We start from the raw sequence: 27,760 nt of genomic DNA on the forward strand, positions 1-27,760 counted from the left end.
CTCCAACAACAATGAGGAAATGGCAAGCAAACTCATGAAACAGTAGTTCAACATCACTAATGTGAAAGTTGCTTAGTTGTGTCCGACTCTTTGCAACCCCATGGACTATAATATAAAGTCCATGGAATTCTCCAGGCCAGAATTCTGGAGTGGGTAGCCTTTCCCTTCTCCAAGGGATCTTCCCAACCCAGGGATCGAACCCAGGTCTCCTGCATTGCAAGCGAGTTCTTTACCAGCTGAGGTCTCAGGGAAGCCCAACAGCATTCATCATTAGGAAAATGAAAATCAGAACCACGATGATATACCATTTCCCACTCACTAGGTTAGCAGATCTCACCATCACCTTCATCATTGTCATCAAGTGAGTGTTGGCGAGGCTATGGAGAAATTGGAACCCTCATATAGGGATGTAAAATGAGGCAGGCAGAGTGGGAAGTTTAACAGTGTAGCAGTTCCTCAAAAAGTTAAACATAGAATCACTACATGACACAGCAATTCCACTATGACTACTACTAGGTATATAACCAAGAGATATGAAAACATGTTTATACATAAACCTGTATGGAAGTGTTCATTATGAATATTTCATAAATGTTCATTAGCAGCATTATTCATAATAGGAAAAGAAAGAAAGAAGAGAAGTCGCTCAGTAGTGTCCAACTCTTTGTGACCCCATGGACTCTACCTAACCAGGCTCTTCCGTCATGGGATTTTCCAGACAAGAGTACTGGAGTGGGTTGCTATTTCCTTCTCCTGTTCAAATGTCCATCAAGTGATGAGTGGGTAAGTATGTGTGTGTGTGCGTGTGTGTGTGTGTGCGTGTGTGTGTGTGTTAGTTGCTCAGTTGTGTCTGACTGTTTGGGACCACATGGACTATCATCCACCAGGCTCCTCTGTCCATGGGATTTTCCAGGCAAGAATACTGGAGTGGGTTGCCATTTCCTTCTCCAGGCAATCTTCCCAACCCAGGGATTGAACCCAGGTCTCTCGCATTGCTGGCAGATTCTTTACTGTCTGAGCCACCAAGGAAGCCAAAATGAAAGTGGTATGTACCCATCTGTGTCTGTCTCTGATCAGCCATAGAAAGGAATGAATAGTTGTACATGTTACAACATGGGTGAACCTTGAAAACAGTCAGCTGTGTGAACAAAGCCAGACAGAAATCAGTACATACTGTGCATTCTATTTATATGAAATGTCCAGTACAGGGAAATCCAAAGAGACAGAAAGGTGATTAGGTTTGCGTTTTCCAGGGGATGGGTGGAGAGTGTATTTGGGACTGACTGCTAACAAGTATGCATTTATTTTTGGAAAAATTGTAAAATTAGGTAATAGTGATGGTCTTAGAGTATAGTGAATGTACTAAACCATTGAATCTGTGTATTTTAAAACGATGAGTGGCCAGTATACTAGAGTGTGTAGCCATTCCTTTCTCCAGAGGATCTTCCCAACCCAGGGAGTGAACCCAAGTCTCCCACACTGCAGGTGGATTCTTTACCAGCTGAGCCACCAGGGAAGCCCTATGATATGTGAATTATATCTTAATTTTTTAAGAAGCCAGAAGAAATAAGACTTGTTAAAAACACTTATAGATACCATAAGCAGAAAGGATGTTTATAAAAAAACTGACCAATATGAGCCAAGAAGATGAAGAAATAAAATGAAGCATTTTCTACTCAAACTCATACAATACCCTCTTAAAGCTGAAGCTAAAGAAGGACCAAAGTCAATAGTCAAAGATCTGATAGATAAAGGACCATCATGCCAGGTACCAATTCTTTTAACACCCCACACTCCTGGTGATATAGTACAGCCAACAACAACAGCAACCAAATCAAACACAAAGGGAAAAACAAAACCCCCTACTGTTTAGAGATGTAGATTTCTTTAGGACCCCTGGACCGTAAATAGAATAGGCATTCCCTCCTTCCTTGTAGCACCAAACACAAATGCTAGTTTGTCTCTGCTGCCTACTGAGAGCGCGTGTTTTAGATTTGTGCATTGTGTTTGCTGTCTTCCACATTGCCTTGTATCAATATAGCAAATGTTGGTTTGCTTCTCCCGGGAAAATGAACGACATATCTACACCATTTTGCCGCAAGGATGAACTGAAACAGTATCAGTTTTTCTCAACTCTGACCTCAAGGACCTTAAATTTCCCTGTGATTCTATTCCCATATTATATGTTGATGACCTTTTGTTGTGTTGGAAAGATGAGGTAAGCTCATAAACTTTAACACAGATTCCATCTGTCTACTTACTGTTTTTTAGCTCAGAAAGGGCAGAAGGTTTTCAAAGAGAAGTTACAATTCTGTTACAGTAACTTCATTACCCAGGACATGCTGTGTCCTACCGAGGTCAATCCCTTATTTATCACAGACTCCTGAGCCTTCAAAACGTGTCCCCACCAGTCACTAAGACGCAATTCAGGAGTTTTCTGGGTCTCACTGCAGACAGAAGCTTCCCAAATTCTCTGAAATTGTGATGCTGTGATGTGACTTAAGTCCTGGGTAACCAGTTACCTGTTCCCGAACGCTAAATATTAACAGGCTTTCTGTGAGTCAAGATTAGCCTTTTATCATCCTCCCACTTGGGGCCCATGGAATCATTTTTACAGTTTTTTACGTGAGGGACAAAACCCTTCACGTTCCGATGCAGCTTCATGAAAGTCATTGGTGACCAAGAGCAGTCTGGTGTTTCTCTTGACTCGTTGGTGAAGTCTCTGAGCGGCGGGAACTGGTTTGGCTTTGGGGTCTCCTCTGATTGCGTTGGTCTTTCACGGAGTGCATCCTTTGTTTATCACTAAGACAAGATGACACGATGTTTCTCAGCAAGCAGGCTTACATCTTGCAAAATTCTGTTATTTTTCCAATTCCTCACATATTTCCATGCATTTCTCCTGTGACTCTTACTGTGTTTTTCTCACTGCTTTAAAGAAGAAGAAAGCTTTAACTCCATAATCTCCATTTGCGAACTATCTATACCCTGAATATATTTATGAGAAGGCCCCCAGAAACCTCAGACTTACTCTTGGTTGTTGATGGGTCATTTCTTAAGACTGAAACAGGAAAATAACAGAAGAGTTAAGCTGAAAATCTTACTTCACCCAGAGATAATAAGTTTGATATATGCACTGGAAGTAGCTATGCTTGTGGGATAATCTATGATTTTTGACTGCTAAGTAAACAAAGAGCGTTCTTAAGCTTAGTGGGAACCCCGATTAAGAGTGGGCAGCAAATCAAAGAGAGTTTGGATGCTCTGAGGCTGTTGCAAAGTAGATGCTCCTACAAAGGGGATACCATGAGGCTGAAGGCAGTATCCTGGCTGGTTATTAATCAGAAAGGCAGCCTCCAATGGGATTTCAACCCTTATAGTATACCAAGAAGCTGAGTCTTTGGAGGGACGTGCAGAGGCTATAGTAGAATGCAAGACATTAGCTCTAAAGTAAGATGACCTCAAATGGAAGCTTTCAAACATTTTTTTTTTTTTTTACATTAAACTACCCACCCTAGGATGGAAAGATGGCTAATGTGTTCAGTCAACACTAACGGAGAAATGTCATTAAAACTGTTAAGGTTGATGGGTGCTCTGAAGCGTATATTTCATTTGTCATCAGTGGAAGTTTGGTGCAATGGTAAATGTGAATAAAGGTGGACATGAGCAAGAACTCAAATCTCAGGGCTCTTTTGCTCATCTCCAAGTGAACGTCCCACAACTGTTCTCTACAACTGAACACTGATTATTTTTAGGATGAACTGAAGCCTTTCCTTTATGAAATGCTTTAATTCTTTTTTGTTTTCAACTGGAGGATAATTACTTTACAATGTTGTGTTGGTTTCTGCTATACAGCAACATGACTCAGCCATAAGTATATATATATATATAAATCTCCACTTCCTCCTGAACCTCCCTCCCATCCCACCCCCATCCCATCCGTCTAGATCATCACAGAACACTGAACCGAGCTCCCTGTGTTATACACCAGCTTCCCACTAGCCCTCTGTCTCACACATGGTAGTGTATATAGGTCAGTGCTACTCTCTCAATTTGTCCCACCCTCTCCTTCCCCTACTGTGTCCACAAGTCCATTCTCTACATCTGAGTCTCTATTCCTGCTGGTGGTACTGATGAACCATTTTTCTATGCAGTATATTTCTATGTATATTCAGTAATACAAGATATTTGTTTTTCTTTTCCTGAATGACTTCACTCTGTATAACAGACTCTAGCTTCATGCATCACACTTCAGCTGACTCAAATCTGTTCCTTTTAATGGCTGAGTAATATTCCACTGTATATTTGTACCATGACTTTATTTATTCATCTGTTGATGGACATCTAGGTTTCTTCCATGTTCTGACTATTGTAAATAGTGCTGCAATGAACATTGGACTGTGTGTGTCTTTTTGAATTATGGTTTTCTCAGGGTATATGCCAGTAGTGGGATAACTCTTACAATATCAATTTTTTTCTTGGATCTTGTGTTCCCAATTGGGAACTGGAATGTGTCAACCACAGGATATTCCATTTTCTTGGGACTATTCTTAAAGAGCTTTGCAAAGCCGTGCAGCTTCACTACTGTGTATATCATCTCCAATCTTCAGGAAAGGCAGAAAGGAAGGAAGGAAAAAACAAAGGAATCGCCAAGAAAAGAAGAGAGAACAAAAAGAACTCTAAAATTCAAATTAGCAGAGCTCCGAGGGCTTCTAAAACTTCCATGATCTAAGGGATTGCCATTGGCTTTCATGACAATGAGGTCATCTGCCTCCAGGACTCACGGTCTCTGTGCTCAGGAATAAGTAACAGGATGGCCCAGGTATTTGTGAATATCACTTCCAATTCTAGGCTCGACACTATGACAGTAGACATGGTCAAATGCTGCAGGAATTCATGCAGTACACCAGTTGTGTTAACAGGTACAAGCAGCTTTTCCTCATTATCCTCTTAAACAAACTTTATATTTTAATATCCAGAAACCCAGTCTTCTGAAAGAGACATTAAATGGAGACAATCCCTAAACCCCACTGGAAAGGATGTTATCAAGTACTAGTAACAACTAGAACAGCAGTAAAATGCCAAGGGATTGAGTTTTTGGATTCATGTGTCTTATTGTTGTTGCTCATTCACTAAATCATGTCCCACACTTTGCAGCCCCATGGACTGCAGCATGTCAGGCTTCCCTGTCCTTCACTCTCTCCTGGAGTTTGCAAAAATTCATGTCCATTGAGGCGGTGATGCTATCTAACCATCTCACCCTCTGCTCTCCCCTTCTCCTTTGCCTTCAATATTTCCCAGGGTCTTTTTCCAGTGAGTTGGCTCTTTACATCAGGTGGCTCATGTGTCTTAATTAAAACTGTCTTGGAGACCTTAAGCTGAAGGACCTTGGAAACCCCCAAGAAGAAGATGACCTTCAGAAGGAGATGGCTTCTACCCAGAACTTTGGACCAAGTTGATGATTGTATAGAGTGTAGATATCTTCCACTTAAGTTCCACAGAACAAGACTACAGCCTGTCATGCTCTAACCTGAATTCTTCTGTTCTTTGTTTCTCCAGCTATTTATCTTTCTTCTCTAGCTGGGTGAAAGCTACTTTGACCTGTGTTACTTACAAGGTTCAATTCTTAGTGTGGCCCTTTCCATTTCTGGTCACTTCTTATCTGGGCCCAGCCTCTGACCACACTTTACTTGCTAAAACATATCACCAAACTGACTGTTGGATTTGTACACATTTACCTTTGGAGCCACTCAGTTTCCCTTGGTTCTAGCTTCTTATAATTAAGCAGTTCGTTTCTTGGATACTTGAACTCACCTTTGCTAACTTTTTGATGGCCACCACAACAGCAAGAAATCTAAAAAAAAATTGCTTTGCATCTCTAGAAAAGGAAGTTCATATCTCCAGTCAAAACGAGACTTGAGGGCCTTTGTGGTAGCTAACGTTAGTAGCTGAATTAAAAAAAAATGAAACTGGAAGAGGACTAGGGTATATATTGGAGGCTGTATCTCCTTCTCAGACCTTGTGGGTAAGTCATATTACTTTTAGTCTGCGTTTGATCTACCTAATCATTGTGATACTAAAAAGTTTGCTGCCTGGCACCGAACTGTTCCTGGGTGAGTGACATCAAAACATTATGACATCATCAGACCATCCTGTTTTGGCCAAAACCAGATCATTGAGTGTTCCCCAGGGACCAATACTGGATTTGTGACACAAAAGCATACTTGCTGTTTCCTGAAAACTGGATTGAAACTTGCTGCTTTGGTAAGCTGATACCCACCTTCCAGACAGTATCTAGCATTCATTTTGATCCAGCAGTTTCTCTTCTAGAAAATAGGTCTTGAAAATTCAACTGAAGAAAGAGAAAGTCTGGACCTTGATTTAAAAACCCAAACTACTCACTCTAAATTCATGGATTGTTTTCTCCTCCAAGTGGCTTCATTTCATGTTTTATGTTTTACAAAAGGCCAAGAAATTAAGGAGAATCTTGCTTGCCATGATTTACAGACTAGAAGACAGAATAGATAATCCCACCAAAAGCATATAAATCCTTTCTTGAGAGATTCATGGAAGCAGGCAGAGGACGAGAATGCTGTATTCGTATCTGTAAAGACTTTTCTGGGATCTTTAATATTAAAAAATGGTCTGGAATGCAAACAAATCAATCATAACATTGCACAATTTTGCTAATAACCCTATATTTGGTTCTGCAGGCTTTTCAGAAGGAGAATGTGATCTTTAGCTAATCTGGTCACTCTCAGCTCCTTGCTGGGAAAGAGAATGCAAATCTGGTAATAATCCTTCTCTTGTATTTGTCTGTGCTAATATGTCATCTCTGGAGTCTTAAATGTTTCTGTGCAACTACTGTACCTCAAATGACCCAACAAATGGTCATCCAGCAAAAAAGAGCAGGAAAACCTCATATTTTATGGGAGTTGACCCAACTTTGCCAGAAGCTTGATACTGCAAATAGTAGTAAAGATAAAGATATGGGTCCATCATACTCTCGGGTATGATCCTTAATGGCCCCTTCTTCAGCTCAGGTTGAAGAATTACAGTATGGGAGACCCTGAGAAACAAAAGAATATCTTTATCTATGTAACTTACTGTCTAACTCAACATGACTTTACTATTACACTGTCTTTATTAACACATTTTTATTATTTCAAGAACATTTTGTCCAGAGAGTTGTAGATAATTTTCTGAAAAATATAAGAAATTAGTAGAAAGAATTAAACCACAGTTTACTCATTGACCCATTTGCTTCAATTTCATTGCCTTCCTGTGACCATCAGTCATAAATTTTATTATACAAAGCACTCCTCTTCAGGAATGACAGGGACTAGGTTGATGCTGAAGCTGAAGCTCCAATACTTTGGCCACCTGATGCGAAGAGCCTACTCATTGAAAAAGACCATGATGCTGGGAAAGATTGAGAGCTGGAGGAGAAGGGGGCAACAGAGGATGAGATGGTTGGATGGCATCACTGACTCAATGGACATGAGTTTGAACCAACTCCAGGAGATGATGAAGGACAGGGAAGCCTGGTGTGTTGCAGTCCATGGGGTTGCAAAGAGTTGGACACAACTTAGTGGCTAAAAAAAACACCACCACAACAGATTGATCTTCCTGCCTGAAACAACCAGCAAAGCAAAGCAAAACAAAACATATGACACGATGTTCTTTTTAGACTCTGGACATGAGGCAACAAATACAATGATCCTAGAGACATGAGAGTAAAACACGATGCTCAAAGTGCTCATCCTGTTGTCTTGAGAGAATTTCCAGGTTGTGGCACAAAGAGGGGAAGCCCAGTAGAATCTCTGAGTCAAGGAAATGAAACCAAGCCTGGGATATTCAAAGCAGCTGTAGGACAGAGCACACGGGAGTAGAAAGCCATGAAGTGAGAAAACCCTGAACGTGAGAACAGAGTCCCCTCTTAATTAATCAGTCAGCACAGGTAAGTGGGCAAACTACTTGAATAACCCCAGCCATCCGGGAACAGTCCACTCATCGGGCACCGAGCTGACTACTCAGACAGGTTGTGCCTCTGTGGTAGGGGTGATTAGCCCTTGACTGTGCACTTCTCCAGACACACTCAAAAAATCACTCATGTACAAGATCTGAAAGGATGAAACTGTGAGGGATTGTTTACAAGAAATATTTACAAGAATAAAAACTATTCTACACTCAAGATAAAACTTGCAATGTCAGGCATACAAACAAGCAGGAAAGCATGACACATAAGGAAGGAAAAGTCATGAAATTAAAACTGACCCAGAACTGACCAAGATTTTAGAGTTAGCAGGAAAAATACATTTAAAAGTTATAACTGTATACTATATTTAAAAAAAGTTAAGTGGAGACATGGAGATATAGAAATGACCTAAACTGAATTTATATAGAAACTATAATGTCTGCAATGAAACAGACTGGATTGAATTAACAGATTAGACATGGCAGGAGGGATGGTTACTGCACTGAAAGACATAGCAATGGAAACTATACAAAACAAAACACAGGGGAAAATATTTACATGAAAAGAGCATCTGTGAATTGTGAGTTAACTTCAAACAATGTAATAGACACTTGGTTGGAATCTCCAGTGGTGTTTAAGCAAGAGAGAAAAATATTTGAAGGAAAGGTGGTAATATAAAAAACTATAAATACACAAGAATCATAGCATGAAGAAAACACCAAGAAACATCATAACATCATAATGGATTTATCTAAAGCCAATGTGAAAAAGAAAACCTTAAAAGAAGTGAAAAAAAGTAACCCTATCTGTACAGAAGAACAAAAATCAGAAAACAGCATACTTATCACCGGAAACAGTGCAAATGGTAACACACTGGAGCAATGTCTTTAAAGTCCTAAAAGAAAAACACTGTTCACTTATAAATCTATACTCAGCAAAAATATCTTCTAAAAACAAAGGTGACATAAGGATGTCTTCAGAGACACAGAACCAGAAGGAATTCACCTTTCCTAAATACTCATATTTTAGATGAATATATATGTATATATGGGCTTCCCAGGTGGTGCAATGGTAAAGAATCCACTTGCCCATGCAAGAGATGAAAGAGACATGGGTTTGATTCCTGGATTGGGAAGATCCCCTGGAGAAGGAAATGGTAACCTACTCCAGTTTTCTTGCCTGGAAAATTCTATGGACAGAGGAGTCTGGTGGGCTACAGTCCATAGGGTCGTAAAGAGTTCCACGTGACTGAGCCACTGAGCACACACATATATGTATATATTTGCCATGATTATATGACTCATAGAGCAAGCTATGAAAGAATTATGCCAGTTGATAAACACTGGTTACCTGAAAAAAGATGAAGAGGGAGGAATAAATAAAAAATAAACAAGCAAACAACAAAATCACTCGTCTAAGCAAAAGTTGTGTGTCTTAACTGAAGCATCATATGTACTATGAGCCCATTTCTATGCTTAATCAATGGCTTCAAACTATTAATAGAGATAATGTGGTTTCCTTGAACTTTCTTGAAGCAACACACAGTAAATTGTATTTTTATTACACTGTTACCTCTCTTTCTAACCTAATAGGCTTAATGTCTCATTAACTATAATAATTCTAGTGTAAATTGTAAATTTTGAAATAATAAGATCTTTTTAATAAGCATCATTTTTTTCTGCAAACAGCTGTAACTTTTGCATGATCATTTGTTTTGTAAACCTCATTACAACTTTGCTGCTTGATCAGTGTTTCATGAGTTTTTACAGATATAAATCGTCTACCATATTTAGAAAAAAAAAAAACAACTCTGGTGAACACATGATTGCTTCTACAAAAGTAGCCTAATTCCAGACAAATTGAAAAGACCTTGGCACCGCCACCTTTGTCTCCAGTGAAAAATGAGCCCCATTTGATGACTGACCTTCCAAACAGCCACAGCTTCCACAGGAGTATACAGGCTCTGTCGGCCCACAGCTGTTACCTTAGAAGAGTCATTACTCGGGCGCTCAGGGGACAACCAGCTGTGCTGATCAGGCTGTGTTGACAGAACCCTCAACAATACAATAAAATAAAACGGATGCTTGTAAACCCTGAGTGAGAGCTTTGATTATTCGCGAAGATGAGTGTTTGTGTTCCTGAAGACAGGCACAGTCGTGCCGTGCTGGAGAACACTGGCTGTTAACATCCTCAATTACGGGAGAGACGAGATAGGTGCCTCTCGCCGCCCTTCCTCAAGATGCACACGAGAGAAAAATGCACGAATAATGATGTTTATAGAATAGAACTGTGGCTGAGAGTACATTCGGTTGTTTGGAGAAGTGAGTTAGCATCTTCAGCCTGTTTGTGGCCTCTTGTCAACGCTCATGCGGCAGGAAAGGATGGTGTGTTTCCCAACCTACCCCTTTCCCTGTTGTTGGCGGGACGGCCTCTTATCCCCAAACGAACGGATGCCCCTCATCCTTTACCATCACCAAGCAGCCCTCCGCTACCCAGACATCAAGAAACAGGTGCTTCCCTTCCTTATTTCCTTGAAGGGCGGGACGTTACAGGACTTGATAGATGGGGGAAGCGGTTCCATCTATCACTGTCCGAGCTTTTGATGTCTGGTGGCCCAGCCACGTTACGGTGGTCACCTTGGGAAGTTTGGCGGACACGTTTGATGCTGTGTTAGGATGAGAAATTTGGCTTAATGCCTTGACAGTCTGAAATGAATTCCCTGCCTCTTGGGTATCGTCTTCATGGGTAACTTACAGCGTCTGCTGTTCTGTCCCTCTTCCTGCCCTGTGACCGATTTCCTCCTTGCCCCCAGGGAGCCACTCAGGTATCATTTGGAGAATTTGGACGTTTGATTGTTCAGCTGCAAAGGTAAAGCCTAGGATGCAGGGGGTTCAAGGACAACATTCCTCGGATCCTGACAATAAGCCCTAGTAGATAATCAGAGAAAAAAAAATTTAATTAAAACTAATTAACATGAAATTGGAGTTTCTGGTCATTAATTGCACACAGTCTGATTTAAATTTCTGAAGCTCCTTGTGGGTCTTGCACTAGTGATTGAATCTGTGGAAAGAAGGGATGTTCATGGTTTTTGTCTTTGCAAGTGACTTTGCTCAGAATTTCTTACAACTTTTATTTCCGCTCTGGGATTAGACTGAGGTAATCCACCCCTGATAGAGGCAGGGGATGAGGTGGAATAATTAAGAACTCTGACTGCATCTTCCTGGAGTATAGGATCCAAACCTTTCCAGGTGCCCAGCAATCTTTTCCTCCCTGGCAGAAAGGCGATTCGGTGGAGGACTAATGGCCTTGAAACTATCTCGGTAATACCATTGGAGGCATTTTCAAGATGAGCATCTCTTCCTCTGGGGGCCCCAGGCTCTCACACTGCTGTGGAGGAAGGTGGGGTGGCTTTAGGAGCACAGCACGCTGCTGGGGGCGAGGAGCCCCATGCCCTCAGTTCCTGGTTGTGGCAGGCGTGGAGACTGCCGTGGTCAAGGTCCCGTGATGCCGTGGGGAGCTCACTCTCTGCAGGCAAGGATCTGGGACCCGAGGGACTCACTCAGAACTCACGAGCCTGATTTTTATCACCAGTGACATGGAAATGATAATTTTTGTGTTTTTTATCCCAATCAAGTCTGACCCACCCCATGGGTTCTGCTGGAAACAGAGGGACTTGTGCCAGGGTGGTTTGAGGACAAATGAGTGGCAGGAAGTGCTGGTTCTGGAGAAGTTTAGGAGTCCAGGTTCCCTAGAGAAACAGGACCAATAGGATGTATTCTTTGTCTTTACAAATTATTTTTATTAATAGTCTTCTAATTATAACTGTAATGCATGTTAGCACATAATATTGGTAAAATACTGTAAAAGTATAACAAAATAAAATCACCTGTGATCTCTCCACCCAGAAATTAGCATCCTTTTATGTTATGATGTATTTTCTTCTAGATTTTCTTATGAAAAGTTAATTTTGGTGTCACCTAAATAGTTCGATACACATCTTGCTGGAATTTTACATTTAGCAATTTTGAATTTATCAAACTTGAAATATATATACATACATATTAAGAGAGAGAGAAGAAGAAGGAGGAGAAGAGAAGAGGAAGGACAGGGAAGGGGAGGATGAAGAGGAAAAAGAAACAGCGATTTGGCCCATGAGCCCGTGGACCCGTCACAGTGAAATCTACAGGGCAGCCAGCACGCTGGAGGCCAGGGAAGACTGGATGCTGCTCATGGAGTCCAAGGCCCGTCTACAGGCAGAGCTCCTTCTTCCGAGGAGCTCAGTGTTTCTTTTAGGGCCTTCTACTGCTTGGATGGGGCCCACCCGCATGAAGGAGGGTAATCTGCTTTACTCAGAACTACTGATGCAAATGGTGATCTCCTCTCAAAACGTTTCAGAGCACCATTCAAAGCATGTCTGATCGAACTAGGGTACCGTGGCCTGGCCAGGTTGACGCACCAAGTTAACCATGCGCCCGGTGAGGACCAAGAAGGGGAAGCCCATGCTATGATTGGCTGGCAGGGGGAAGCCCATGCTATGATTGGCTGGCAGGGGGAAGCCCGTGCTATGATTGGCTGGCCTGGAGGCAGCTCTGCCTTGAGTGCAGAGCCGGAAAGTCAGGTATGGGGGATGGTTCTTGGGAGCAGAGGGACCGTCTTGCCCTGGCCACTTCTCCCCTCCATGCTGCTGACAGCGTGTTAGCAGACATCTGGTGAAACCTTGGCTCAGCGCCTCAGCTGCACTCGGCTCTCAGGGCGTGGGGAAGTGGCCCGAGGGGTGGTCCCGGGAAGAACCCAGGAGTGTCCGGAATGAGCTCCGGGTCACCAGGGAGGAGTTCTTGGAGGCGGTTAGCTCACCAAACTGAAAAGTGGGAGCTGAGTATGCTTGGCTTACAGCTCCAGTTCCCTCCGAGAGCTCCCGTGACTGCTCACCCTGAGCTCACTTTCCTTAGTAAGAAGGGGGAGGTCAACTCCGGCAGAGGAGGGTCTGTCTGAGGCTCTGTCCTCAGGAGGGGTCTCAGTTCTTCTCTAGCACTTAGTGGGGGAAGATCCATCCTTTATTGTGGAACACCAGGTTTGCTTAGCAGGAGATGCTTCAGTTACCTTTAAAACTAAAGAATTCACTCCCACGCCCCATTCTCTTTCTAGTTATAGATCCTAGTTGTCACTTAAAAACTACTTTATTTTTAATATCTCAAGAATTTTATTGTTATCACTTAAGATTATCATATGTCACGAATTAAATATTTTGTGTTTCATTTTATCTACTATATCATCTTTTTCTTAATGGACATGTATATCCTGCCACATTTTCAAGTTTAAAATCATGAGATGTAGAATTGCTAAAGGTAAACCTCCAGCAGTACTTACAGAGACTCATGTATATGATGTCAACATTAATTAATAAGTAAAGGCTCATTCATTAATTACTTGGCATAAATAAAAGCTAGAAGAAAATGAAATCCCATGGACTATAGCCCACCAGGCTCCTCTGTCCACAGAATTCTTCTGACAAGAATACTGGTGTGGGTAGCCGTGCCCTCCTCTGGGGGATCGTCCCAATCCAGGGATCGGGTCTCCTGCATTGCAGGCAGGTTCTTTACCATCTGAGCCGCTAGGGAAGCCCAGAAGAAAACGTGCCATAATGTAAAAGGGTAATAATTTCTGTGTGAAGGGATTATAGGTGATTTATTTTGTTATGCTTGTAATATATTTAACTAATATCATACATTAGCATGTATTACCTTTATAATCAGAAGAGTGTATTAATCAAAATCAAAACAACTCAAAGAGAAAGAATGTAAAATTACATTACAAGCAGATATTATCTGTGTAACGTGTCTTTCATAACTTAATGCAAAGAGATTTCTGTACTTTGCTAAGCTTGTCTTACCCATCCCTGACGTATGGGAACTAGATAAACAATTATTTGCAAGCCTCTGGTGGTAGAGAGGAGGTGTATCCGACTCTGGGGTGGACAACAGTCTCCCTCTCATAAAGAGCTGGTTTTATCTTTTATACTTCTTGGCATTTGATGTTTTCAAACTGTGGTGCTGGAAAGGACTCTTGAGAGTCCCTTGGACTGAGAGGAGGTCAAACCAGTCAATCCTAAAGGAAATCAGTCGTGAATATTCATTGGAAGGACTGATGCTGAAGCTGAAACTCTAATCCTTTGACCACCTGATGCAAAGAGCTGACTCACTGGAAAAGACCCTGATGCTGGGAAAGATTGAAGGTGGGAGGAGAGGGGACAAATGAGGATGAGATGACTGGATGGCATCACCGACTCAATGGACAAACTCCAGGAGATGGTGAAGGACAGGAAAGCCTGGAATGTTGCAGTCCATGGGGTCACAGAGTTTGACACGACTGAGCAACTGAACAACTTCTTGGCAAGGCTTTGCGCCCGTCCTCGGGTGCACATGCGAAATCACCCAAACCCAAGCTGTCCAAACTCATTCTGGCCAGAGTGGAAATACTAGGGTTTCTCCAAGCTCCGTGTCTCCCGCTCTCTGCAGTCTGGGTCCCATGGTGCAAGGGAGTAGGGACACAGTGATCTGGGCTGTAACATCTCACCACAAACGTACCTCTTCAGCCTTCCTGTTGTAATTATTCCCCCCTCCCTGTGTGTCAGGTTGGTTATTTTTACACTTTAGAATTCATTGTACTTTGATTTATTCACTTGGCAATGTCTTATTCCCTTATCACACTGTAAACAATTTGTCGGCGAGGACACTTTGATTTTTTTCCTGTGTTCTCTGGAGTTGTTGGCACTTTGCTTCATGTGCAGTAGATGTTTCAACGCGCTGACGTTTCTACAGTGCCACTGTGGATAACAGGAGTACTTGTCTGAGGTCTCACCAATGTCACAGTGAGACCCCTGGGCTCAGATACCTGTTAGACACTGTCTATGGGACTGAGTCTGGGGAGATGGGTCAAGGCCGTTCGCTGTGAGCTGCTTGGCTGAGAACCCCCAGACCAAGGTCAGAGGATGAAGTAACTAATTCCAGCCCCAAACATCCAGTCCCTGTGCTGTTCAGTTCAATCAAGAAGAGTGGTCAATTTAGAGATTAAAATGGATTCCAGCCATAAGGGACCACTTAAGTCTTTTAAATGAATTATCCATGAGATCCAAGCCAATAAGAGGAAAAGCAACGCGAGCACTGTAAAATAACCCTGGAACATTTAGAAATGAAATTCACTCTCTTTGACATAAGGAAAGTCCAGACCCTGTTTCTCGTTCGCTTGACAAGACCGTGCCTGATGAAACACAAAGTTCTGTTCAAGAGCAAGGAAGAACAGGGCACTGATAAAAACACTAATATTAATAATTGGCACGTACATAGCTCACACTACATGACATCCAAGAATCTTTGGTAACTCATGAAGCCCTTCTTAGGATGACTCAGCTTCCAGCTTTGTGTCTCCCTTCCCCAAACGTCTGTGACCTTAGTTCATATCTTGGTTAGAGGTGATTGGCTTTTCTTGGATTTTTAAGGTTTTCCGATTTCTCTGAAATGATTTCTGAGCATCAGAGCTTCTGCAAAGAGTGTGTGAGTCAGATTTCATCCATCAAGTTTACCTGATCTAACTGTTGTTTATATGTGTATGTTAGAAGGCACTTCATGTGGATTTTTTTCCTCTTACATAAGGAGGCTCCGATTTTGAAAGAGAGACAGACACCCTTGTGAAGATAAAAAAAGATGAGGAGGTGATGGAACTGTCATTAACAATTAGAAAAACGGTACCAAAAGGGATTTTTAAAAGACATTTAGATTCATGGCGGTTAAGAGAGAATCCTACAAATCTCAGCCCTTTATCAGTTGTATAGTGGCTTTTACAGGTTGCTGGACAGTAAAATGTGCTTTCACTTGGCAAGAAAGGACAGTGAATCAGAATCTTCTAACCATCTGGATTTAAAAGAGAGAGCTGGAGAGGGTCTGATACGGGGGAGGGCGGCAGTGAAGCAGAGGAGGAAACGCCCCCTAAGTACTAATGTTCTGGAAATTCACTTCATTTTAGCCAAACCGTCTTCTCGCTTTCTCTGTCTCAAAGCATCTCAAGCAAAACACAGTCTGACCAGGAGCGTGTGTTCCCAGAGGCGGGCAGAGGGGCTGTGTGGTGGGACACAGGTTCCCTTCATCCTCTGAAGAGAGCAGACAGCAGACAAACACAGCAGGATGCAGCCCAGCCCCGCAGGCTCTGCAGGAGATTAAAGCGGGTCTTATAAAGGGCTGACTTGAGAGGACTGACTCTCCAAGCCAACTTTGGTCATGTTGGCACCTAAGCCTGAAATTTTCTCAGTTATTCTGGGGATGGTACATCACGGCTGGAAATGTTCTAAAGTGCAGTTTTCATTAGAACTACCAACTAGTCCAACATTTTGTTTTCTTAGATGTGTACATCATAAAAAATATTTAACAATTACATGAGTTGAGATTTTCTCAGTCAAATCATGTTCTTCTGAGTCCTAAGTGGGTAGAGGAAAAACAGCAAACATCTGTGGTGTAGGAAGATCTGTTCTTCTACACTGGTGTTAAAAGGAACTACTTGTGTACAGACACTTAGACTCTGGGCATATTGCATGGGTGCTCCCTTGATATTTTGATGCAGATGGCAGCTGGCTAAAATTGGATAGCAGCAGACACCTTGTGGGTTCTGGGAATGTGCGTGAGCATGTGAAGTAGAATTTTGGTGAAGAGTAAGGAGGCTTTGGGACCAAATCACTAGCTTTGTTGTTTGTTGTTCAGTGTCTAAGTCCTGTCCGACTCTTTGTGACTTCACGGACTGCAGCACACCAGGCTTCCCTGTCCTTCATTATCTCCTGGAGTTTTCTCAGGTTCATGTCCATTGAGTCAGTGATGCTATCTAACCATCTCATCCTCTGTCGTCCCCTTCTCCTCTTGCCCTCAATCTTTCCCAGCATCAGGGTCTTTTACAATGAGTCAGCTCTTCGCATCAGGTGGTCAAAGGATTGGAGCTTCAGCTTTGGCATCAGTCCTTCCCAAGGAACATTCAGGACTGATTTCCTTTAGGATTAACTTGTTTGACCTCCTTGCATTCCAAGGAGCTCTCAAGAGTCTTCTCTACTGTACCACAATTTGAGAGCATCAAACCACTAGCTAGTCTCAGTGTTAAAGATAGAAGAGGAGTTTGTATGATGACTGTATGTACATGCGTGTGTGTACGTATGTGTGTGTGTTACACACACAAAGCCCTAGTGGTTTGTTGGTTTGTCTGCTGTCACACTAGCTCTGCTCTCAGCACTGGGGTCCTCTCCCAAGTTCAAGGTCCAGGACGCCTGATGCCATGGGCCTTGCCCCAGGGGTGGCCTTTATGAGGGTATGGAGCACCATGTTTGTTGTGATGGCTTTTCCACAAGCACTTACCCTGTTGTCTTCTTGAGGTCCTCTTGGAGTCAAATCTCAAGAGCACTGTGGACTCTGGAGCGTGGTGTTTAAACCAGAGGGGTGGCCTGAGGGGTTGTCTTAACTGTGGGGATTCAAGGAAAGAAAGGCACTTCGATGAACAACCTAAGAGTTATGACACCATTTGAGAGAATGAGGATCTCGACATTTTCATTCTTGCTATAAATTAAGTTTCTTAATTATTGCTTTGGGGGAAAAGAAATTACTATAGTTGGGGTAATAAATACAGTAAAGTGTGCAAATTTTACCCAGGATGTAGACACAGGCTTACAGCAATTATAGTTTTCATTTCCCTGTTTCTACACTTGATCCTCTGAATAAAGGCTGAGAGTTGCTCTTGGCTTTGATATTTAATATTCAGCTGACCTTCGCAGGTCATTTTCTTCGTGTCCATCTGTATACATACACATGCACCCAGAGATGCTTGCACACACCCTTTTATTATTCTGCAGTTGCCCACAGTCACAGCTAAAGGTCCGGGAGAAAGTTCCAGAGGTGCATTAGTGGAAGCCCCTGCCTCAAGCCACACTAGGCAGCCGTACGGTAAAGATGGCAATCAATCCTGTGAGTGGAGAATTCAAGAACTGTAACTCCCCTCGGTGGCCTGGGCTGAGCACTTAATCATTCAGACAAGAAGTTTGCCTTATAGCGAAACAAATGTCCTCCGTATTTGATGCAAATTTACATTGTTTAGGGTCTTTCTTTAAAGACGATTCAAACAAACTTTATTTTGAGGGATAGGGATTCTCAAAACTCTTAAGCCCATTTGCTGATAAGCTTAACAGACTGCAGAAGCCACTGAGACAGGCTGGTCATCGCCGGGCCTGACTTTACGGTCTTTTCAAAGCATCTATCTGCCTCACCCTCTGGTTTACCATAAAAATAAGACCGCAGATAAGCTTTATGGGTTTAGTCTTTTACTGCATTTCTTACCTGAATCTTCAGCTCACTACTATTTTCTACCTAACATTTGCTTAGTTCCATGCTTGACAAAAATGGCATTCCATGAGTATTTGCAGAATGGATGAATGAATAAGTCTTAGTATTTCACAACTGTCATTAATAGATTTTAGGCAGAAATAGGGTTCAACTTGTTATTGTTGTTGCATTTGTCTTGGGAGACATCAAACCTTCATTGACTGGCTTATCATTGTCGTGGAGATAGGTCTTCCTCCCTCCTTATTCATATGAGTCGAGGTTGTCCCTTTCCAGGCCTTGGAGAGTTTCCCACCTTCTCTGTCACATATAATAACTGATGGCCCTTCAGTCGCACTTGCCTATCCATCACCGTGACACGCAACTGTGTAGACTGCCTGCCGTGTTCTCGGCAATCTGGCCAGAAAGAGAGGCTTTTTGTACCCTGCATTTAATACTGGTAGCCCCAAAGAAAGTTTCAAGTTCACAAACGCACATTTTAAGTAGGGTTTATGGCCCAGACTTTGAGTTGTCTAATGGAAGAAAAAAATATTTCAAGTCGAGTTTATTGCAGCTTGAGAAGATTTGGAAAAGGATTCGAGACAAATATTTCTGGGCTGAGAACACGTGTGAGGGCACCATGCCCTCCCAGAAGCCTTCTGCTGGCGACGCCGAGCAGTCACAGGAGACGAAAGTCTGCGGGCTGTTCCTGGAGCCGCCTGACTCATCCCCTTATCCGGGGAGTGATTCTTACTATTTCTGCGTTACTCGTCCATCTGTGAAATGTGATTGCACAGGAAGGCCGTAACCTTCAGGCATCCTTGAATCTGGGGTTGTCTGCTGGGATCCGTCCCTCAGCAACTTCCTGGAAGCGGCTGGGGGAAGTGTGGGCGGGGTGGGCCCAGGCAGAGTGACGTGGATTTGCCGGGTTGGGATGTTGGCAGCAGAGCCTGGGGTAATCTCAGAGACCAGAAATGTTCATCATATTATGTCCAAAAAGATTTTTGCCGGAGAGGAAGATTTGAAATGCCTCCCAAGTTTAGGGTCTGGGTCATATGCCAAGGGATTAACTGTATGGTTTTTGTAATGGCTTAGAGAAGCTGAAGACAGATGCGTTTTAAAGCCTTTATAGGGTAATAGTTTCCTTTGACTTAAACTTGGAGTGGGAGGTTGGGGTTGCTGCTGCTGCTGCTGCTAAGTCGCTTCAGTCGTGTCCGACTCTGTGCGACCCCATAGACGGCGGTTAGCAGATGTAAGTTTTTACGTACAGAATAAACAACAATATCCTCCTGTATAGCACAGGGACTGTATCCAATATCCTATGATAAACCACAATGGCAAAGAATATACAAAAAGAATACACATGTGTGTTTGTGTGTGCTCAGTCAGTCATGTCTAACTCTCATATATATATATATATATATATATATATAGCCATCCCCCATATAACTGATTCCCATGTGGCCTAGTGGTAAAGAATCTGCCTACCAATATAATTCAGGAGACACATGAGACTTGGGTTCAATCCCTGGGTCGGGAAGATCCCCTGGAGAAGGAAATGGCAATCCACTCCAGTATTCTTGCCTGGAGAATCCCATGACAGAGGGCCACAGTCCATGGGGTCATGAGCTGAGGCTCCGACTGGGAGACTGAGCATGTATATAACTGAGTCACTTTGCTGCACAGCAGAAATTAACACCACACTGTAAATCACTTCAATAAAAATGTTTATTAAAGAGATAACATGAAGGAACAAACAGAAAATAAATAAAAAGCTTGGATGTAAGAGACAAGTCTGCATTCCTATAATAAAGTCATATTTTCTGCAAGAAAAAGGAAAAAGACTCTTGAGTGGGGTGGGGTGGGGAGGGGCACCCAGGCCCTTTGTAGATCAGTTGTCATAGCATCCGAGGATTTGTCTGCAGGTTCCAACTACTTGTTCTGAGCAAGTGATGTATCGTAACGAAGCCCTGAGATGTAGAGGACCCAGAGTTGAAAATGATTTTTGCCGATTAATTCTGATTAGCTTGTGAGGACAGTGAGGGCAGGAATCATTAACTATCCTGCTCGGCCAGCATGGAGCGGCTGCCCACCCAGGCCACATCACACAAGGTCACCTTGAACGCACACCCGGACTCTCTCTGGAGCCTCCTTCTCTGGGGCCATCAGAACTTGAAGACGCACGGAGGTCTGCACTTTGCTTGGCAAAGTGGTGCGGACATGACTGTGTCCTGAGGGGGACGTGCCCTTAGGACAGACAGATGGGTGATAACACGAGCCCCAGGAAAGCTCCGTTCTTCCTCATCTCTTCCTGCAGCCTTTTACTGGAGGTTTAACCACAGGGGCTCATATTCATTGAAAACTTACATTGTATGGAGTCAAAGAGAAGCACTCTACATATGGTATCACGATACACCCCTGACATGGGTATTGTTAAAACCCGTGTGGCGGGTGTCTTGTGTGGGGACTCAGAGCCAGATTGCCTGGATTCCAGTCTCAGCCCCACCATCTACGAGCTGTGTGACTTCGGACACTTTCCCTAACCTCTCTGAGTCCCAGCTGCTCATCTAGAAAATGGGGATATTGGAAGCCCTGTGGCTCACAGGTCTGTTCTAGTGATGAAATGGTAGGATGTATCCAGTGCTAAGCTACTTTGCTGTCTCTTTAATATGAACTGGTAACCCGACTCTGGCTAAGCTAAAGGATATGGAGCCAGTATGAACTGGTGACCCGACTCTGGCTAAGCTAAAGGATATGGAGCCGGTATGAACTGGTGACCCGACTCTGGCCAAGCTAAAGGATATGGAGCCAGAGGAGAAGGCCCTTGTGCCGTTCTGTCACTGTCGGCCCGGCTCTTTGAGGAGGGCTTTAGGGGACCTGAGCGGATGTAAGTTTGTTGCTGTGGGTTCCAGCTGAGGATCAGGCTGTTGGAAGTGCCCGCAGCGTCTATTGATACATCACATCCAGGCTATCCTCATGGTGGAGGATGTGTTGAGTGGAAATCGGTTTGGGTTATGTGCAGAATGAGCCGACTTTTGCTGGAAGTAGACTTGCTTTCGGGGCTGAGGAAGAAGATGGCCAAGGTGTCATTTGCACAGAGTTTGGGTCCCCTCAGCTTGGACCCTTTGGTCCCACGTATGCAAGTGACTTGTACACCTGTAACGCGATCAGCGTTTGTTAGAGTAAAGAACATCCATTTCAATTTCTGCTGAGGAATGCCCTTCTGTTGCACTAACAGATGCTGCCCAGAGCTCAGGCCCATATATCTCCCAGGAGCCCAGGACCTCGAACGTTAACGTGTCTTAACATCGATAAGATGAGTGGCAATGTGTAAAAAGTGGGCAGTGAGGAATGTATGAAACGCAACTGCTTTATTGAGGTGATTTTCCCTTTAGTTGAGTTATCTTCAGCAGCTTTTCAAGTTGAGCAAAAAGACAAAAATAAAATCCAATGAGCTTTGGGACAAAAATGCTAATTTATTAATTCTCTTATTAATGCCATTTGTAGCAACGTGGAAGGACCTAGAGATTATCATACTGAGTGGAGTAAGTCAGACACAGAAGGACAAACACTATATGATATCACTTATATGTGGAATTGAAAAAAAAATGGTACAAATAAACTTATTTATAAAACAGAAATAGAGTTACAGATGTAGAAACAATCTTATACTTACTAGGAGGTGAAGGGACAGGGGATAAATTGGAAGATTGGAATTGACAGATACACACTACTATATATACGATAGATTGCTAATAAGGACCTGCTGTATAGATAGCACGGGGAACTCTACTCAATACTCTGTAATGACCTATATGGGAAAAGAACCTAAAAGTGAATATATGTGTATATATGTTAACTGATCCACTTTACTGTACAGCAAAAAATTAACACAACATTATAAATCAACTGTACTCCAATAAAAATATTTAAAAAACCCAGAAAAAACAACAAAAAATCATTCTGATTATAAAGGAATGAATATTCATTGAAGAACATTTAGGAAAAAATAGAACTATGAACAGAATAAATTAAACAAATTAAATCAACACTGTTAATGGATGTATATACACATAAGTGTGTGTAAAGTGAAAGTTGCTCAGTCATGTCTGACTCTTTGTGACCCCAGGGACTATACAGTCCATGGAATTCTCCAGGCCAGAATACTGCAGTGGGTAGCCTTTTCCTCCTCCAGGGGATCTTTCCAAACCAGGGATCGAACCCAGGTCTCCTGCATTGCAGGCGGATTCTTTTCCAGTTGAGCCACAAGTGTTTGTAAAATAGAGGTTATGCAATGTGAAGTAAAGTGTGTCTTTTTTTTATTTTTATCTTTAATATACATATATTGTAAACATTTCTCTGTATCATTCGATACTCTTTAAAATGTAATTTTGGATGTTGCATTATAACCCATTGTCTATTTGAATGTGATTTACAAAATGATTGATCTGATATCAAATAATATTTCTTTAAGTTTCTCACTATTATAACTAATGTGGCAGTGAGCATCCTATTTTATACATCTTTGTGTATCTCATTGGTCTGTTAGGATAAATTCCTTGAAGTGTATTTTGTGCATCTAGGTATATAAATCCTTCAAAGACATCTGTGCTTTTGCCAAGGGTGTGCTCCAGTGGCATGCCAAGTTCTTGCTCCGCCTTCGAGATGGGAGGATGACCGCACACCCTCACCAGCACTGAGAAGGTGCTTGTTTAGGGCTTCGAGTTCCACTCTCGGTGTTTTGTCTTGTCTAAACTTCTAATATTTCTCTTTAATTTCTAATGTTAGACTTAAAAGGTGATCTTCCTCATTCAGTCAGTTCAGTTCAGTCTCTTAGTCGTGTCCAGCTCTCTGCGACCCCATGAATCGCAGCACACCAGGCCTCCCTGTCCATCACCAACTCCCTGAGTCCACCCAAACCCATGTCCATTGAGTTGGTGATGCCATCCAGCCATCTCATCCTCTGTCATCCCCTTCTCCTCCTGCCCCCAACCCTTCTCAGCATCAGGGTCTTTTCTAATGAGTCAGTTCTTTGCATGAGGTAGCCAAAATATTGGAGTTTCAGCTTCAACATCAGTCCTTCCAATGAACACCCAGGACTGATCTCCTTTAGGATGGACTGGTTGGATCTCCTTGCAGTCCAAGGGACTCTCAAGAGTCTTCTCCAATACCACAGTTCAAAAGAATGATCTTCCTCATTATATAAATTCAATCTCACTGAAATATACAAAGTGAGAAGGAAGACACCCTTTCTCTGTGTTGATTTCCAGTGACAGCTTAAGTGAGTCTTCTTTTCTAATTCTTGCTCACCTTTATAACATTGTACATATGCACAGGCAAATGTAAATATTTGTAAATAATTAGAATTACATGGATGCAGTATCAGGTGTCTTGCCTTTTTTTTTTTTTCATTTAAAATAAAGACATCTTTCCAAGGCAGTGTGTTGAGACAATGTTTCTTTATGTAGATGTAAAATGATTGTCTTCATTACTCCCCCATCAAAAAGGAGACAATGGGCACCATTATAATTCTTTTTTTTTGTTTTTGGACCATACCACAGGGCTTGTGGTGTCTTTATTCGCTGACCAGGGATTGAACCTGGGAGCTGGCAGTGTGGACCACCAGGGAATTCCCTATACATTCATTTTTCATTTTTGATTCTGCAGGATAAATTTCAAATGGAGTCATTTGATCTAACTGCTTTTTATAGCTGTCTCCAAACCGACTCCAAAAAAAATTGTGTACTAATTTAGGGTTCTTCTGAAAGTACACGAGCAAGCTCATTTCCCCACATCTGTATCAACACTGGGTGTTATTTATATTTCTTGTTTTTATCTACTCTGTTGGGTGAAAAATATTATCTCATGCTTCTAATTTGCCTTTCTTGGGTTTATTGCAGTTAATTGTTCTATGTCCTTGTTGTATCAGAAATGGTTATGAATTGTGGCATGTATTTCTGGCTTCCCTACTGTATTTGGGTGGAGAAAATTATTTGAGAATATTCCAGTATTTCTGGTCTTAAGACAAAAAAGTTTACATCTGCTTCTAGTTACTGCCTTATTTTTCTGTTTCTCTTTCAAAACAAATTGTGTGTGTGTTTATGTATGTATTTCTTCTTGGTATCTCATCACTATAAATACGATAATCTGAAACTTAAGTTGCACAAAATAGAATGTTCCCCCTAAACTTACCCTCACAGTGGCATCCCCAACTCATAAACTAGACCCATCAGTTCCTTATGGTAAAAGTCTGCTACCAATTTGAACACAATGAACCCCTTAACCATTTACTTCTTGTTCCCTCTGATCCCAAAAGTGCTTCACTTGAACGTGCCCTTAACAACTCTCCCCCCTTTTCCAGAGTCCCTGCTGCCATCCTAGTCGTGACCATGCAGCACCACGCATCATCGTTCCAAATGGGACTCAGATCACCTCCTGCTGGGAGCACTCCGCAGACCCCCCAACTCACCCAGACAGAACCCCAGCTCTGAACCCCGCTAACTTGGCTCACGATGCTGCCTTGTCTCTGTCCTTCCGGGAGCCCCTCTCCCATTCTGTCTCTGTTCCAGCCACACTGCTGCCACTGCTGCTAAGTCACTTCAGTCGTGTCCAACTCTGTATGACCCCATAGACGGCAGCCCACCAGGCTCCCCCGTCCCTGGGATTCTCCAGGCACGAACACTGGAGTGGGTTGCCATTTCCTTCTCCAGTGCATGAAAATGAAAAATGAAAGTGAAGTCGCTCAGTCGTGTCCAACTCTTAGCAACCCCATGGACTGCAGCCTACCAGGCTCCTCTGTCCATGGGATTTTCCAGGTAAGAGTACTGGAGTGGGGTGCCATTGCCTTCTCCACATTGCCCTTCTGCAAACAGACAAGGTCATGCCCAACTTGGGGCCTGGCTCCAGCTCTTTCTTCTACCAAGAGTCCTTCCTTCGAGCTTCGTAGTATGCGGATCTCATCTGGATGTCATGCTCTCTCCGGTTGCCCTGTTTTGATTCTGATATTTTAAAATTGATGGATGTTGACTTGTCTCTAAGCTCCAGGAGTGTCTGCTCCATTCATTCCTCTGCTGCTGATGCCTGGAGCAGTGCCTGGCGTATAACAGGTCCATGATATATGTGCACTTAACCAATGACTTGGCGGATACATTCCCATTATACCTGTATGTTCTTATGACCATGCCTTATTTATGAGGTTTCCCAAGGCAGAAGATGGCTAATCTGTTCTGTTTTTGAGATAATTCCTAGACTTCTACCCTTCAAGGCCTTTCTCAGTCCTTGACCTGATGAGGTCTCCCCATTCTCTGAATCCTTGCAGCATCTTAGGCTTCTCAATGACACTTACCCTTTGCTCCATATTTCATGGTCATTCATGTCTGTGTCCAATTACTCCAAGAGAATTTAAGCATCTTAATGGCACGAATGATGCGTTTCTTAACCTGGTCCTCTCTCAGCCCCAGTAGAGCCTCATATACAGAGGGGGTTTCTCTAGGACTATGTGCTTAATGAGCCCATTCTTGTTATCAAAGGATTCAGTTCAGTTCAGTCGCTCAGTCGTGTCCAGCTGTTTGCGACCCCATGGACTGCAGCACACCAGGCCTCCCTGTCCATCACCAACTCCCGGAGTTTACTCAAACTCATGTCCATTGAGTCGGTGATGCTATCCATCCATCTCATCCTCTATCATCCCCTTCTCCTCCCACCCTCAATCTTTCCCAGCATCAGGGTCTTTTCAAATGAGTCAGTTCTTTGCATCAGGTGGCCAAAGTACTGCAGTATTTTAGGGCTTATAAAAATATAATACTTCATGAAACAGGCTGTGATCTAGTTCTTGATTTTAAGAAAAATATCCTGACCTCAGCACTAGTCAGAGCTTTATAGACTCTGAACTGGAACGCGGTGGGAGACGGGGGTGAGGTCGTCAGAGTCCGCTGCCACTTAGATGTGAGAGCCCTGGGTGGCGATTCTCTCTAAAATCACGGCCACTCTTTCTTTCCAACTCAAAAGTCTATGGAAACAGTCCTCCTGCCTCTCTTTGTCTTAATCTGGCAACCCTGAGTTGGCTCTGCTTGTCTCTCCACATATCTCCAGGGGCTGTCATATTTCTAGTTTCCTGATGAATTGGGCTGCTGGTAGCTGACACCTCTGGACTGCCGTGGCTGGTGACATCACCGCAGGGTGTCTGCGCTCTGCCTAAATGACAAGGCCTGCCACCCGCTCCATCTCCCCCTCTGGCTTGGAGGGTCGAGGCAGGGAATGCCTGCAGGCAGGAGCGCGGAAGGCAAAGAGACAGGGAAAGCTGCATTTCGGGGTGTCCAGGGCAGCTGGAATGGACAGCTGGGCTGTGAGGGGAGGGAGAGGACATGCTCTGACTTTTTTATGAAATGCCATCCTGGGGGCAACACCCTCCTGGAAACAGGCTTTCCCACAGCCGACCGTGACTTCGCTCAAACCTGAACACCTTGCTGCCAAGTCATCTTTTGCCTCACAAGTCTCAGAGGCTGGGCTGGACAGCTGGTCCTAAGTGTATCTGAAAAAAAAGCGGCATAGATTAGAAACAGAGGTGTTTTTTTGTTTCCCCTTTTCCTAATTTCCTTTGTTTTACTCATCATCAAGTTTCCAATATTGTAATTTTATCTGCTACCAGGATGCCAACAATAAGCCATTTTCTGTGACACCGTCATTATCCTAGAGCTTCCTATAGAATTTGCTCATGTTGTAGGATTGACCTTGGCATTTCTTTATGCCTCGAGCTTTTTGCTTGCAGTTCCTTTTCTAAAGGAGCAGAGACGAGATGCAGACCTTGCCTTTGTGGCGGGGGCTGGCTGTGGAGAGTGCCAAGGACAAGTGCAAGGGGGCAGAGATGGATGGGAGGGGGTGAGGCTGCTGTTATTCTACGATGTTGGTGGACAGTGACCAGCAAGTCTCATGAAAGTACTAGAAGGAGATGAAAGTTTTTCTTTGCTGTCATTCATCCGCTTAAATTTTCACCTTTTAGAAATAATTTTCTCTCTTAAGAGCACCATCAGACTGGAGAGAATGGGCCGGCTGGCGCATAAGAGAGTTAAATAAATGCACCCCTTGATGATGGGGACTGTCTAGAGGGCATGTGACTGTGACAATAGGAGGCGCAGATAGAGGAGCAGAAGGCAGTCCAGCCAGTTCTAGCATGGGACGCCCTAGGGTGCTTGCAGAGCTTGGAAAGGACTCACAAGTCTTGCTTTCCCTGGAGGGGGGAGTAAGAGCCCTGACCACAGGGACTCCAGCTCAGCTCATGTGTGCTGAGCCCCTTCCCATTTCTAGCCCATCATGGAGAATAGGACTTTGTAAAGAGTCTGCCTGCAATGCAGGAGACCTCGGTTTGATTCCTGGGTCCGGAAGATCCCCTGGAGAAGGGATAGGCTGCCCACGCCAGTGTTCTTGGGCTTCCCTGGTGGCTCAGATGGTA

General features: G+C 43.2%; 2 long non-coding RNA genes across 2 annotated transcripts; one reads left to right on the top strand and one right to left on the bottom strand.

Moving 5' to 3' along the window:
• Positions 1-2,551: 2,551 nt before the first annotated feature.
• On the bottom strand, positions 2,552-6,072 carry LOC145519768 (uncharacterized). Its single transcript, XR_014063899.1, has 2 exons — positions 5,809-6,072; positions 2,552-2,928 (listed from the first exon to the last, which is right to left on the bottom strand). It is a non-coding gene; the product is annotated as an uncharacterized LOC145519768 (long non-coding RNA).
• Positions 6,073-6,171: 99 nt separating this feature from the next.
• Positions 6,172-8,747, top strand: LOC145519771 (uncharacterized). Its single transcript, XR_014063902.1, has 2 exons — positions 6,172-6,258; positions 6,708-8,747. It is a non-coding gene; the product is annotated as an uncharacterized LOC145519771 (long non-coding RNA).
• Positions 8,748-27,760: the final 19,013 nt, after the last annotated feature.

Source organism: Giraffa tippelskirchi, chromosome 9 (genome assembly GCF_054371585.1).
Source record: "Giraffa tippelskirchi isolate mGirTip1 chromosome 9, T2T-mGirTip1v1.2.pri, whole genome shotgun sequence".
NCBI classification, from domain to species: Eukaryota; Metazoa; Chordata; class Mammalia; order Artiodactyla; family Giraffidae; genus Giraffa; species Giraffa tippelskirchi.